The 16588-nt window shown below is 36.0% G+C and overlaps 2 long non-coding RNA genes across 3 annotated transcripts in view; both read left to right on the top strand.

The window, feature by feature from the left end:
* LOC107603145 (uncharacterized) overlaps positions 1–16588 on the top strand; it is an 86576-nt gene that overhangs the window by 21669 nt on the left and 48319 nt on the right. The window contains exon 3 of one of the 2 annotated variants that reach the window (XR_001611102.1): positions 5012–5119. The exons of the other annotated variant lie outside the window; for it this stretch is intronic. This is a non-coding gene — a long non-coding RNA (uncharacterized lncRNA). Of the gene's footprint in view, positions 1–5011; positions 5120–16588 lie in introns of those variants that run through there. 2 annotated transcript variants of the gene reach the window in all.
* LOC107603146 (uncharacterized) lies at positions 11355–12547 on the top strand. The gene is made up of 2 exons (XR_001611103.1): positions 11355–11391; positions 12149–12547. It is a non-coding gene; the product is annotated as an uncharacterized lncRNA (long non-coding RNA).

Raw genomic sequence — 16588 nt, 5'->3', positions numbered from 1 at the left:
ACCTCTCCCATTTCGCTCCGCATCTAAATACTGTCCTATCACAATAAAAGAAAAAAACACCCGGCAATAATAACTCTTAAAAAAAGAAAGAAAATTTTAAAAATTACAAACGCAAAAGGACTAAAACATAAACTACAATTAAAATGAACTGAATAAAATCAAATAAAAGCTAAATATCAGTTAAGTCTAATAAAATAATTAGTGCTGCACATTCAATGCTGTCAGAGTCTGATTGAGAAACTTTTTCTTTCTTTTATTATAGCTAATTTTGTGTTAATGTACAAATTTGGCTGGCTAAAGTAATTCGGTCAAGAACCTTTTTATATACACTGAAAAATACATTCTAGCGAGTGAAATTTGTATCTTTAATCATCTCCCTTTTGTTTTACACCCATGTTGTTTATTAAAGCAGCAGGAAGTGATTCTGAACTTTGCATTGTGCTTAAAAAGTTTATTTTCTGTCTTTAATTTGTATTACAATCATGTGAGAATGTTTCTAGAGTAGGAAAATGGAATAGATCAGACTTTATTTTTCCTATTATCCATACACTATCCGAATTGCCAGTTGTAACAAGGGTTTTAGTCTAATCCGGCCCGGGACCTAGAATGAGTTTGACACCACAGCTTTAGAGACTCTATTACAGCCAGTATCAGTTTAGACAACACAAGCAAACAAGAATTAATGCAGTCAGGATCAGGATAACAGTGTTTTACGATTGTAGAATGGAAGTGGATGCATCATTGTTCACAAAGGGCAGGAATTGAACTGAAGAAGTTGGAGAGGAAAACAGGAGTGACCACTGATGACAGAGGAAACGGTGTAAATGATGACTGCAGACAATCTTAAGAAGATAAATTCATCACAGGCCTGCCAATATGGCTAATGAAGCCAGAAGACAACACACTGCTAGAATTAACTGCCATTAACTCCCCCACCCTCCACACACTTTTCACTCTTCCTTTGTCTCGCTTTGTCTTTTTTATGTCTCATTCTCCCTCGTTGCCTTTTAAGCTCTCTCTGTCTGTTTTCTCATTCTGTATGAAGTCTGCTTTTACAAGGCAGCTCTTTGCAGTTTAGGCCAACTCATTGTGTTCGGTTCTTTATGTTTGTCCTTCAGGCTCCTTTCCTGGATCTTTAAATTAGTATGAGCTAATAATGTTGCCATTAGGGAAGTTTGCTGCCATTCTTCCTAGATAGCCTGAAGGAAAAAAAAAGCATGTATTCATAGTGTGAGTGTGTGTTTGATCTGGCTCAATTTTTTATGATGGGCTATTTTTTTAAAGCATTCCCGCATCCACTTCGCTTTTGCTTTATACCTCAGAGTAACCCACATACCCAGTGCACTATCCCCTCCCTCCCCTCTTGTTCGCTCTTCCTCCACTTCTCTGCAATTCATATTTGAGGACAAGTGACGTATATAAGGTCAGGATGGTCACGTACTGTACATATACAGAGGACTTTCGCTGCTTAATTATTTCCCATAGTATTGTAATTGCAAATAGATTTCATAATAAACTGCATGTTTTGTGTGCTATTCAGATTTTTCTGTCCTATAATAATAAAGTATTATAATCAAAAGTATTATAAACACTTTTTATAGTGTACACCATCTGCATCCTAACTATAGAACCAGAGTTTTGCTTTCAGTGTGGGAAAAAAATTAATTAGGCCTAGTTGGGACACATTGTAGGAGAAGAGAGGAGGAAGAGGGCGACAAGAAAACAGGAAGTAGAACACAGAGTGAATACATGACCCTATTGCAGATTTACTGCATGATTGTTCTATTAAAATATTTTTGCCTTTGTGTGTAATAATAAACGTTTTAACTCCTATATTAGCCTACACCTAAATGCTAAATACCAGCAATAAGTACTTTATATATAAAACATTAAATGTCCTTTATGTCCATTGAGTTAATTTCAGTTGTATCTGTGGATCAGCGCACACAGAGGACAGAGTGAAAGGCTATTGAGGGAGAGAGTGCTGAACCAAGATATGTTTCGTCATAGATTTTAATAGCAGTCCATACACTCAGCAGCTTAAAGCTACACTATACCTTAATAATAATAATAATAATAATAATAAATATTTATAATGAGACAGTGTAAAATAAATACATTTTCCAAACCATGTCTTTACCGATACACATTGATAAGCCTATAATAATTACAGCTTTAAAGACACATTTGCACAACAATGGTCCTGTGCACAATGCACTGTATGTTTGCTTGTTTTTTTTAATACTTTTTTTTATAAATAGATTCTATGCTGTAAGCTTTCTGAAAGACTTATTTTTGGATGAATTTGCTTGTATTTTATTAACCGAGTTACAGATGACACAAGTTGTGGGTCACATTTAAAGACATTGCATGTCTTTGTTTGTTCTAGGACTATTATTAGGGCGTTTTATTATTAGGGCAGCTGAATGTGTGTGCATACATGGTATTACGTTGTGTTACAAAATAACGTTTCAGTTTTTATGACTTTCTCTCTCTTTCCCTTTCCTCCCCTCCTCTTTTCTCTCACTGTCTCCATATCTGGACAAAAGTGTTTCTAGTTGCACACGTAAGTGACACTCCTTCTCCAAAAAGCAAAACCAAGTGGTTAAAGGGATAGTCCTCCCCAAAATGAAAATTATGTCGTCTTTTATTTACCCTTGTGTCATTCCAAACTTGTTTGACTTTTTTACAGAATACAAAAGAAGATGATTTGAAGAATGGTGATTACCAAACCATTTTAGATGGCCATTGACTTCCACAATGTGCAAAAAAATACATTGAGACATTTCTCAAAATATCTTCCTTTGTGTTTTACAGAATAATAAAAAACAAAACCTCATACAGGTTTGTAACGACATAAAAGTAAATGAGAAACCCTTTAAAATGACTGCAGCACCATGTCGCTACCTTTGCATCGTTACCAACCTCTTTCATTTGACAACTGCCACGGAAGCTAGTTTTTGTCAAAAAGACAGATTAAGCAGGTATTCCAGGTTCATTTGTAGTGTTTCCCACAAAGGAAGACACACAAAAGCAGGCCAAAACAGTGGGGTGCGGGAAGGTTTACTGCAGTCCACTCTGTGTGAAGCTATGCTTCCTAGAGTGCTCTTAAAAGACAGCAGCTGAGAATTTGTGGTAATGGAGATGTTTAGCAGACCTGACCCCATCAGATACACAAGCCGTGGATGCCACAGCAGAGCCTCTGTGGACACTTTAATTAGCTAGCCTACTAATTGAGTTAATTCACTTTGCAGCAGTGCTCTGAACGGACCAGTGTGTTTTGCTGTGAACGTTTAACAAGGGGCTTTAGCATTTAGTGTTTATTTTTCTTCTTCTCTGTACATCAACTCTCAGAAAAGAGATGAATCACACTAGCGCAACTAGCGACCTCAGCGCTGGTGGTTTGGGCCTGGCTTTTCGCAAAAGCCTGGGGCTAGAGTTTTGGAGGTGCCCTCGGATAAGGAAGAGGATGTGGGAATAGGTGCTGAGCGTGCTGCAGTGTGTTTGCAGTGCTGGCTTCTCTGCATTCGGACGTGAGCGCTAGTGTAGGCCCTTACTCAGCACTTTTTCTGGCCCTGATTGGCTGATCCAGGCAGCAGACCGCTACAAATACAGTAGACAGTAGTCAGCTTTTTGACTCTCCTCTAGTGGAACAAAGTGTCAGAATATAGGTTGATTCACTGTTCATTAAATGGTTAATTGGTTTTTGGTTTTGAAGCTGCATTTTGTTGTATATTGTGGTCTGTGGGCCTGTTTAATCACACAGGGTCCTTATTCCTACATTGGTTCATGTACTTCATTGTTTCGTTTGGCCTTTTTGCTATTCATATCAACAGAGACAGTAAATGATAGGAACATTGGTTGTCCCATCACAAAAATGTCACTGTGCAACTTGTCTGAGGAAGTGCAGCAGTTCTAGCATTATTATTATTATTATTATTATTATTATTATTATTTATTGCAGGTTTTGACATTGGCAGGCTTTTCACAAATCCAAAACATCAATACAAGCTGTGCAAATTTAACAAGACAAATAAACAAATGATATGGACATGATCGTAAGTTATTACTCAAACAAAAAGAAAAGAAAAGGGAAATAAATAAAAATAGAAATAAATACAGTATAGCCATGAAAATACAGTACAATATGGTAGCCTTTCAACCTTTGCACGCTAAATTCTGGATTCTCAACTTTAATAATCGTGTCTCTTCAACCTCAAGATAAATGAGAAAAGGGTCCCATATCGTATGGAAATTTAATGTTTTGTACTTTAATGTGGTAGAAAAGGCTTAGTTCTAGCATTATTTTAAAATTTTTATTTTTTTTGTAACACTAAACTGACATCCCCATAATATTCTGGGAAGCAAAACTTGTTAGCTGGAAGGCCTATTATTTTTAATTATTATAATTTTTTTTTACTATTAATAAAATCACCTTTACTATAAATGATCAAGAGTGTCAGATTAAAACTCACATAAGAGCACCACCACTCAATATGCTCCGACAGTTTTGTCTAATTAAACACTGTTTTATCCTGTTTTGATTACTCTGAGATTACTGGCATCGTTGTTTTGCAAATCTTTGATTTAATTTCGGAATGATGTAATCCCCAAAGCGGTTTTATTTCTTAACCTTTTAATCTATCGGGAACACCTTTTAAGGAAATCAATAGCAATTTGGATTTTGTTTTATTATTATTTATTTAATTCCTTTTTACTTATGCTTCTCTCTGCAGATGTTGGATCAGTGGGAATCGTCTAGATCATTTGCTCTTTCTCTGTTACTCTAGGGGGGTCTAATATTCTTATTACCTTTGGGCCACTGTAATCTGGTTTAATAGAGGATTATACTCCGGGGTGTAACATTTTCATCTAATTGCAGCATCTTAATTGTGGTTGTGTGGAAGTTCCTATCCACTCTAATTTGCAGCACTGTTATTTTCTCTCTCTCTCTCTCTCTCTCTCTCTCTCTCTTTTATCACATCGTCTGTCCATTTTTCAGCAAGAGAAGCCTGGATGTGGAATAGAGCAGTGTTGAAATCTTTATATCTGCAGGAGGAGAAGCAGCAGCTGAAGCAAGTGCGCACGCTGTTATTGACAGGTCTCCACCACACTGAAGGTCACAGTGCACACTCATTTGTACTGAAGGAGCTTCTCATGTCCTTATGACCTTCATTATATCTTAGAGGTCTGACTCAAGAATCAGAGGGAAACAGAAAATGATTTAGTGAATGGATGCGAGAGAGTTGAAGGGGGAAAACCGGTAATGTAAATATGTTGCCTTTAGAATTTGAATATTAATAAATACTATAATATTATATAAATGATACTAAAATAACAGTGCTCAAGATGCACCATACAAGGTTATTAAAGTAGAGAGTGTGTTTTTGGAAATGTTTGACTTGCATCATGACATCAATTTATGGCACATCTTAAGGACATCATAGATGCTTCAATTAATAGCAAAGAATATGCATACTTCCCTAGAATGTGAAAAGCTGTACTAATATGCAGTATTCATAAAAAAGTACCCAGAAGATCCTGTGAGGCCATGAGAGATCGTCATATTCATGTATGGCAGTGGTTGTTCAGTCTTGGTCCTGGAGGGCCATTATTCTGCAGAGTTTAGCTCCAATCCTAATTAAACAGCTAGTCAAGGTCTCCAGGATTACTAGAAACTTCCAGACAGGTGTTTTGGGACTGGTTACAACTAAACTCTGCAGGACATTGGTCTTCCAGGAGCAAGACTGGGCACCTCTGATGTATATAATGGAAAAGTAATGCAGTTGATGTTATAGGTCACATGACAGTGCCAACAGGCTGATGCAGTATGTCTGGATTGTATTCATACTACACACATACTCAAATTCAGTAGATGCTCTGACAATATGTAATTTCAGACATGTGCTTTCCCACTTCCTCCTAGTTTTTGCTCTTTCGCTCTCAACTTACACTCTCCTTTACTCTCATGAAACACAGACTAAAACAGACTAAATATATTGATGACTTATGTTTCACTACAGATTTTTGTCCAGTTAAACACTTTCTAAAGTAAGAATCTTAATGCCACCTGCAACCAACTAGCATAGCGAATCATGCTTAACAGCTGTGATGAAAACTAACTTATGGCTATTTAAAAAAAAAAAGAAAAAAAAAAGTATCATGCCAAGTTCCTGTTTGAATGGAAAATATGGTTTAATAGTTTGGGGTCTGTACGATTTAAGATAGAAGGCTGCATTTATTTAATCAAAAATACAGTAAATCAAGACATTTAATTTAAGACAATTTAAAATATCTGTTTTCTGTTTTTTTATATATAATTTATTCCTGTGATGCAAAGCTGAATTTTCAGCATCATTACTCCAGTCTTCATTGTCACTTGATCCTTCAGAAATCATTCTAATATGCTGATTTGCTGCTCAACAAACAATTCTTATTATTATCAATGTTGAAAACAGTTGTGCATCTTCATATTTTTGTGGAAATTGTGATACATCTTTACTATCGCTTTTGATCAATTTGATGCATCCTTGCTGAATAAAAGTATAAATTTCTTTCCAAAAAAAAAAAGTATATACTCCAAACTTTTGAATGGTAGTGTATGTCAACTAGAGGTCTGCGCGGGACTGTTTTTTTAGTCCCGCTCTCGCAAGGTTCTATTCCGCACCCACCCGCTCCCGCTATATATTCACTCTTTGTTCACCTGCTGTCCACTTAGAATGGTTTTCTACCTGACCCGACCGTTCCCGCTAAATTTAGATCTCGTTTCCAGAATCTGACATTTAAATTTCCGCTGCTGAAAGAAAGCGAGATAGGCTGACAAATAAACGTGTAGTCTGCACAGAATTGTATGTTATTTTATTCGTCTTGTCAAGAGTCTTGAATTTATTGACTTTGACGTGAATTTATATGAATTATCTTAAGACACAAAATTTGTTTAATATTTTATGCAACACAGTAGGAAAAAAAGTGTCAGAGAAAATAAAAATGTTATACAAAAATTGTATTTCTTATTTTTATTCGTCTTGTCGGGATACAATTCGTTTAACATTGACAACACAATAGGGAAAAAGTGTGGCAGAGAGAAAAAAAATAAAAATGTAGGTTGTACAAAAATAGCCTATTAGCTATTTTTATTTGTCTTGTCAAAATACTAAATGCGTTTGACAAATGTTCTGTTAACACTAGGGATGCACCGATACCGAACTCGTACTCTTAAAATGCCCCGATACCAGATACCACACAGCATGTGATAAGCGCCATATTCAGACAAAGAAACACTGACAACAGAACAACAGACAGCAGAATGGAGTTAAGGATGTCTACTACGAAGTATATGTATGCAATGAATATAATATTAAACATTCAGTATTAATGCCTGTATAGCTGATGTGCGCGAGCTGAAACCAAACATGATTCAGAGACCAGATATAATTTTTGATATTTTTTTTACTAGTGGGTGCAGGACACTATAGTTCATTTATGTAAGTGAGGATAGCAAAATAAAGTAAACTGTGACAAATCATACCCAAAATTTCTTCATACAGTGCACTACCAGTAAAATTGATACAAATTTTGGTCCAAAAATGATTCAGATTCGAGTCTGGGAAAAAAACTGAAGTTGAGGTTTGCATGAAGATGGGTGACAGCATGCCCAGGAGACTACAGGCTGTCATTAAGGCTAAGGGCTGCCCGACTAAGTATTGATAGTTGTGTAAATACTGTCATACTAACAGCTGCCTGAATAATTTTTGGTTGATTGTAATCTATTGCATACCTTTCTATCAAAATTATCTAACATTATCAAGATTAATTTGTTCTGACACAGTTTAACTCTGAGTTCTTGTCATATTTTATTACCATTTTCTAAACTATAGCGAATCAACTGTGATAATGTGAGAAATGTTGAAGGTGACTGAATACATTTTGGTTTGACTGTATCTATTTGATAAATGAAGTTAACCAACTACCTATACATACCCTTTTGGTTTCTGTATGCAATATTTAAAAAATGTACAAATGCAATAAAAATATCGGTATCGGCAAGTACCAAAAAAAATAAAAGTATCGGCATCGGGCAAGTACTGGAAAAAGTGGTATCGGTGCATCCCTAGTTAACACAGTAGGAAAAGTGTCACGGAGAAAAATAAATAAATGGACATCTTTCATTTAAAATTAAAGGCTAAGCAAAATATAAACAAAACCGAGTTGAACGTCCTTCAAGGACAGCGCATCCACACTTTGCTCCATCCTTATTCTGCTCTGTCACTCATCGACAACCTGCCTGCTTTGTTTGAGGGCCGTACACTGTAAAAAATGACTGTGAATTTAACGGTAAAAGACTGTAAAAATGCTACAGTAAAAACCTGTTAAATGGTTAACGGTAAATTCCCCTACTATATACGGTGAAAAACTGTATTGGACATTACATGTATTGGACATAGTTTTACGGTAGTATACCGTTTTTGGAAGTGAAAAATACCGTATAATTTACAGTGAATAACCGTAAATTGACATTCCCAGAATTCCGTGCGTTACATTTCAAATTTAATGTTGTTTTGTTGAAATAACTATGTTCCTTCTTAGTTTTTTCTTATCAGTTTTGTATATTAGGTTTGTGTGTTACACCTAATGTTGTTAAATTAATGCTTATTGCATTATTTCAGTGTCATGTGTGTTACTATGATGGTGTTTAGTGTTTGTGTGAATGACACTGTGCACCTTCTATACATGTTATTATTTAAAAGCTGCTTGAGATGGGCTTTGGTTCATCATGTGACTTTCTCATCACCACCTGCATTTGGTCGTTATCAGTGTATTACAAATGTACAAAACAGATTTCAGTACTTCAGTAGGTTGGTATATTAACATTATATCAGTTAATGAAATTATGGTATTTAACTGTAAATTTAAGTTAAAACCTAAAACATTGCAACCGTATTTTTTACGGTAAAATTCCGGTAACCACAGCTGCTGGTTTTTTACCGTAAATTTTACGGAATTTTTTTTACAGTGTATATTTACCACAGGTACAGCCTGCTCTGAGCATCATTATGCACATGCTGCGCACAGACCACGCAAATAAAACGCGTGACGGTAAAAGCATGCGTGCAGCGCGTGCATAACAGTCCTGAGCGCAAGCTGTACCGGTGGTCAATAAGAATAAAGCACAGATATGCTGTTCTAAATGGACGTCTGGAACGGGATATTGTTAGACCGCCTGCTCCCGTTCAAATTACACCAGAGTTACCGACCGCTACCGCGTTTTATTCGGGAATTTAATCCCGTGGCGCAAAAAATCCAGTCGGGTCCTGCGGCTCTCCCACGGGAACCTCTAATGCAGACCTCTAATGTCAACACTCGGGCCGTTTCATCGCATCTCAGGCCGTAGCTCCTTACACAAACACAACTTACAAGCAGTGTGGAAACAGCATAAGAGCTTTAGATACACACACTCACAATAAAAGTTCACCAGTGAAGGACAGAAGAATAAAAAGATGAAGAAAAGATAAAATGGAGAGGAACAGTGGAAGTGTGGAGTGGAAAAGTGATCTGGCTGAAACGATTTGTACTGTAGCGCAGCTGTGTGGTGTCTGCCCCCTCTCTCCCTCAGTGTTCAAAGAGAAAAACCTGGTGTTAGAGAGACTGTTTAAATGTGTGTCCACCTGAAACAATGACAGTGAGAACGGGGCCAGGGGCCTGTGGAAGGGTCTGCATATTGAACGGATGAGGGCTAAGCTCGCCTGTATGTTTAAACACACACACACACACACACACACACACACACACTCAGGGCTGAGGTCATATGTTGTGAGAGTCTCTGAGTGTGTGCTGTCTGAAATCACATAGAAGAATATGCTTAAACACACAGGACTTATTCATGAAACGCAAGCAGTGTAAATCATACATGCTGTAAAAATATTCTTACATTAAGTACGGTTTATACATATTATAAAAATCGTATTCAATCTTAATTTTTTATTTTGTCGTAACATTTGTTTAGCATTTTTTTCCAAATCCTAAAACTGTATTTATTGCTTGGTTAAAATTAGATTTTGTTTCCAAGATTGTCAGCCATTCGTGTTGCTGTTTCCCAGTAAAAGGCATGTTGATTTATATTTTTAACCTTCCATTTACATTGAGAAAAATGTAGGTGATTTTTTTATTTGTTTTTACCGAATATGTTCTACTGTGTGCTAATTCATACACAGGCTCTTATTATTACGGTTCTATTTTCAGCCCTATTGTAAATGCAATGAGGTCAGTCTAATGTCACACCAGTAGACAGTAAAACTCTGCAATGCATATGATGAATATATAGATCAACACTGAGAACTCTTTTGAGGTCTCTCTATACTGAAACTTCTTTAGGATCACCTTACCCTTCTTTCCCCAATGTCCTTCCTTATTACCCTGCGTTCTATCACTCAATCTCCTCATTTCTCTCTCTCTCAGTAATGTTCTCAGCACTTGGCTAACACCCTGCACGGCGGTGCTGGAATGTTAACTAGGTTCCTCTTGACGCTGCACCTCTGAAATATATGTGCACTTAACCCCTTAACTGTCACTCACATTTTTGAACATAGACATGAAAGTGCACGATTCAAACTTAAATTTGCATAATTCATGAACGAAAACATTTGTAACATGATATGGATGTACCATTTTCATGGTAATGCAATATTTGATTTTAAAATGGGTTTCAAAGGATGAATTTTGAGATTTAAAGTTTTCAATTGATATATCATTTCTGATGATTTCTAAAGTGTGATGGAGAAAAAGGCAACAAAAAAGACTTTTTTTGACAAAGGTCAGAACTCCTGTTATGATGTAGATTTTTGAAGTGCACTCTTGTCAAAAATTAATCTATTACTTTTCCTACATAATTTTTAACGAAAACATTGGTAAAATATCTGATCCAAACTTAAATTTTTATAATTCATGCCCGAAAACATTTTGTAACATGATATTGATGTACCATTTTCATGGTAATGCAATATTTGATTTTAAAATGGGTTTCAAAGGATGAATTTTGAGATTTAAAGTTTTCAATTGATATATCATTTCTGATGATTTCTAAAGTGTGATGGAGAAAAAGGCAACAAAAAAGACTTTTTTTGACAAAGGTCAGAACTCCTGTTATGATGTAGATTTTTGAAGTGCACTCTTGTCAAAAATTAATCTATTACTTTTCCTACATAATTTTTAACGAAAACATTGGTAAAATATCTATTTAGGAGTCTTAGACCTTTCCAATGATATATAGTTTGTCATGATTAGATTAGGATTTAATTGTAATATAGTGAAGTAAACTTAGGCGTCCCACAGAGGGGACGGGTGACAGTTAAAGGGTTTTAAAGGGCTGTGTGATCACGGATGCTCCTTATATATGTGAGCATGGCTTGCTCACCTGTACTTAAACTTCCATCTTGTTCCATTTACCTACTACTGAATCATTCACACATGGTAACCATAGATTTGCACAAAATATCAGTTACTGGAGTTGTTGTGTTTATTAAAACTGCTAACTTCACTTATTAAAAATGACACACACACACACACACACATATATATATATATATATTAAGATATTTAGTGAAAATGTGTTTATTTTTGGGTGACAATACAGTATATATTAAACACGTATGCTTAAGAGGAGACTGGTGGTAATTGTAATTGTAGAGTGATGAAACTTATTTGGGTTAGTAGAGTAAAAGATCTGTGATCGTTTAATTTTGTGAAAATATTTTTTTATACTCATTTAACAGTCTGACTTATATACATAATATATAAATTGATGTAAACATTTTGGTTAATTGATTGATTGTCGACATAATTATGTAATTTTCCATGGCTGTGAGGCCAGATACAACTGTAACTGTAGTTATAAAATAAAAACTGTATGATTTAACGTTTAAAAATTTGAATAAATATTATTTCCAAAACTATATATACTTCACAGACGTATACACACAGCATATATATATATAGATACTGTGGGCTAGTATAGGAAATTTAAAAAGAAAATGCAATTGTCACCAGTCTCCTACATTTACAAATGTTCAAATTTTTTATTCCACACGTTTTTTTTTTTTTGCATTATGTTTACTTTTTATTCCAACCATAAATATTTTCTCTGTCCCTGCAGGTAGTGCGAACAATACAGAATGTGTTTTTATGGCGGCCAGTATTGCTGGATGTGCGTTGAACTCTCAGGTAGTGAATTTGACTTTGCAGGAGCAAGAGCCCTGGGAGAGGAAAGATAGGCCACTGCAGGAGATTTTTACCATTCTCACACACCCACCACTCTCAAATGCTACAGTGTCCAGGGCCGTTTCTGACATTAATATGCCAATTACATAGTTATTACAATGTAGTAATGCTGTAGTTACTGTTTGTAATGAATTTGCTGAAATTGCAGTGGCTGTGTAATTTGAACTTATTTCAATGAAGAAGAAGATGCTTCAGGCTGAATGTGAGCCACATTGCTGCATGCAGTCTGCAGCACTGAATGACTCCAGTTTCGTATCAGAAAGAGAGAGAGAGAGAGAGAGAGAGAGAAGTACAGGAATTCATTTTTTTTTCGTCGCTGATGGAATGAAGCTTTGTGTCGGAGCGCCCTTGTTCTTTTAATTACTTCCTCCTGGTTTACAGCTCCAGTGAATTTTAATTATCCAACATGCTAATTTTTGGAAAGAACATCTATTTGGTATCAGGGCGTTTTGGGAGAGTTGGATGTAAGCGCACTTGGAAGAATGCAGCGCATGTTCGTCTCTGGGTGATTTTGCTGCTGTAGCTGGTGTTAGGAAACGTTGAGCTCTTCCAACAACTCCGGTGTGATGGGAAATAGTAATTATGATGTCATACGGCAAACGTCCCACCAAGAAAATGCCCTCAGCTCAGCTAAAAGAAAAATGACAGCCCATAATAATATGTCCATCTGTGATACTCAGCTATACTGTGATATTCTATAATTATATTCGCAGGACATTACAGCATGGCTCTCTCTTTCCTTCTCTGTTTTTCTGCAGTGGGAGCATGTTCTAGATAAGACTGACTGTTATTGGGGTTTAAATGCTAGCAGATGTCGCTTTAATTGATTGAAACAAATTACCAACGCATTGATCCTCGGTTCGAGTGTTCCGTGCGAGTGGCACTGAAGCGGTGTGTGTGTGTGTGTGTGTGTGTTTGTGGGCCTGTGTTTTGCACCGCATAGGAATTTTTCCGGTTTGTGGAGACGCAGCGATTTGCGTACACTGACACAGGACATAAGCATTTAAAAAAGATTTCAAAGCTTGATTTGTTCTCTATAGGTTAATTCAACCTTTTGTTCATTCATAGTCAGTTGCAGCTGAATAATGGCCTACATGATTGGTTAAATAGTTTTAAATGGCTGCATTGTGGAAATATTCATTTGTGAGCTGCCTCTGTAGGAAGCATTTTTTAAGAGATCATATTGTAGGCTGAGGAAATGCGGAAATCTGGGATTTTATTATATGATATTATAAATGTATAATTATTGTTTGTTTAATAATTTAGAACATTTAAAACAGGTTATTTTACCCTAAATGTACACTATTGCTTAAATGTTAGTGGTCTATACATTCTATTTTTATTTATTCATTTATAAATATTACTTGCATTATTAAATAACATATAACATAAATAACATTACTATTAAATTAGCTTTTCTATTTTATTTTATTTTAAAATGAATGTCATTCCTGTGATGCAAAGCTGAATTTTCAGCATCATTACTCCAGTCTTCAGTGTCACATGATCCTACAGAAATCATTCTAATATACTGATTTGCGGCTCAAGAAACATTTGTTATAATTATCAGTTGATAATATAAGTTGAAAACAGTTGCTCTGCTTAATATATTTGTGGAAAAAATTTTATTTTCATGATTCTTTGAATTCAGCATTTATTTGAAACAGAAATATTATAGCTGTCTTTTGTAAATGCTCACTGTCATTTTTGATCAGTTTAAATCCTTGGTGAATAACATAATTTCTTTAAAAAATATTAATGATCCAAACTATTGATATTTTAGCACTTTGCATCATTCCTCTTATATCGCTGCACGGTCATGATCAGTTGTGAGTCGAGTTTCTCATGTTTTCTGTGTGTAAAGCTCTGTTTGTATTTAAAAAATTTAAATATTTTTTAAAATTTGTACTGCACTATTTGAACTATGTATAAGCCCTTTTTTGAGTACTCAAAATCAGTCACCCACAAGGTTGAATTCCAGTTCAGATGCTGCTGCACAAGGCAACAGGCAGCAAGGCAGCTCTCTAGGTTTTCAAACACAGGGCACTGACACACTGACACACACTGTTTGATTGACAGCTTGATGAGCCCCCAACGGTAGCACAGGACAAGGAGGTTGGCTAAAGGGACAGAAGATTTAGATCAAACACTGATCTCATCCTGCCACACTCTCCTGAGACCAGACTTTTGTCCCCAGCTCCACCTCTTGGAATACCAAATGCTGCTGATTTACAGACTCAGAAATGTTCTTTAGGGTGTCAACACATACTCTCATTTTAAAATTAAATTGCGGTGCAGTTTAATTTTTCCTGAGTAAGCATTGATACATGCAGTGTGATTAAAAAGTACAGATTTATAAAAAAACGAAATTCATGAATTTACAACACACACTCAAAGGATGGATGGACTGGGAGAAAAATGTCACCATCATTAGGCCACATATTTAAGCCTGCAGAGTTTCCTCAACTGCTACCGAACATGATCGGGAATGAAAGTAAATTAAAACGTATGGGACACACTCTCAGAAAAAAGGTACAAAAGCTGTCACTGGGGCGGTACCTCTTTAGAAGGTACACATTTGTACCTAAAAACTCCATATTGGTACCTTAAAGGTACATATTAGTACCTAAAGTGTACATATTCGTATCTAAAACATTGGTCTCAAGCTCAATTCCTGGAGGCCCGCAGCTCAGCACAGTTTAGCTCCAACCCTAATCAAACACACCTGATTCAGCTAATCAAGGTCTTCAGGATTACTAGAAACTTCCAAGCAAGTGTGATTTGGAGCTGGTTGGAGCTAAACTCTGCAGAGCTGTGGCCCTCCAGGAATTGAGTTTGAGACCTCTGATCTAAAAGGTACAAACATGCACCTTTTGAAAAGGTACCACCACAGTGACAGCTTTTGTACCTTTTTTTTCTGAGAGTGCAGGTCAAGTTAATTAAATCATAAAGCAAATGCAAACAAATGCATTCTGATAGTTTATTGAAAAGTGACGTGTAACGGGCTTAAATATTTTCTTTCGAACACCTAATCATGCACTGATTTAATACTATTCTTTTATTATTGCATAATTGTTGCCTTTTAAAGGGGAAAAAAAACTATATGAGACAACCTCTATAGCAGGGTTGCCAGGTTTTCACAAGAAAACCCACCCAATCGCTACTCAAAACTAGCCCAATCGTGTTTCGAAGGGGTCCCCAGTTAAAAATCGTGTTCCGGGGGGTAAAATACATGTTTTTGGCAGGGTTCCCCTGCTAAAATTTGCATTCCTGGGGATAAATATCATGTTTTTGGAGTCGCTTAAACCCGCAGACATGAAACACAACCCGCGGCAACAGTGTTAAAGTAGCCCAATTCCGTGGGAAAACCGCAGACTTGTCAACACTGCTCTATAGTGAAAATTTTGGGGCCAGAACTATAACTTTTCAATAAACTAATATTTTTATTTGGCAAGAGTGCATTAAATTAACCAAAAGTGAAAGAAAAGACATACATAAGAAGCACAACTGTTTTCAAAATTGATAATAATAAATGTTTTTTGAGCAGCAAATCAGCAGAAAGTGATTTCTAAAGGATCATGTGACACTAAAGATTAATGATGCTGAAAATTCAGCTTTGCATCACAGGAGTAAATTACTTTTTATAATATATTCAAATAGAAAATAGTTATTTTAAATGATAATAATATTTCAAAATATTTTTTTTTACTTTATATATTTCATAATTAAAAGCAGCCTTGGTGAGCATAAGAAACTTTTTTCAAAAGCATAAAAAAATCTTAAGAATCATATTAAATCTTACCAAATCCAACCATTTGTACGCTAGCGTATTTCAGTTAGATAGTATGTATCAGGAGTGTGATGCATACAGTTGCATGTGTGATACATATGTGATTATACACTGTAGGTTGTTATATTCTTGTCCCAGTGCACCCCTGCACTCGGGTGTCCATCAAACCTGCTCTCCATATGCTGCTGAATTAAAGCCTCTGAAAGGCACAAAAGCGTCACATCCTGTGCTACGGTTTCCTTTCATTACGTGTCAGTACTGAGCCCAACCCTTCAGCACACTTGTGTTAGGAAGACTAATAATGTTATGCTCTGTAACCTGCCTCCTTATTGCCCGTCTTGATAAACTGTCCTTGATTTATCTGCCTCCTCACAATCACACCCGCATCACTTCCAGACTGCGCTGCACTTAATCACCGCTCTCGACCTGACACCATCAGCCAACATATTTTTCATAATATCGCAAATCAGACACCGATTTATGATTTAACAAATCCCAAAACCTCCCCGGTAATATTTATTTTTT

Source organism: Sinocyclocheilus grahami, unplaced genomic scaffold (assembly GCF_001515645.1).
Source record: "Sinocyclocheilus grahami isolate Dianchi unplaced genomic scaffold, SAMN03320097.WGS_v1.1 scaffold341.1, whole genome shotgun sequence".
Taxonomy (NCBI): Eukaryota; Metazoa; Chordata; class Actinopteri; order Cypriniformes; family Cyprinidae; genus Sinocyclocheilus; species Sinocyclocheilus grahami.
The sequence above is the reverse complement of the archived record's forward strand: the minus strand, read 5'-3'. Positions and strand labels throughout refer to the sequence as shown.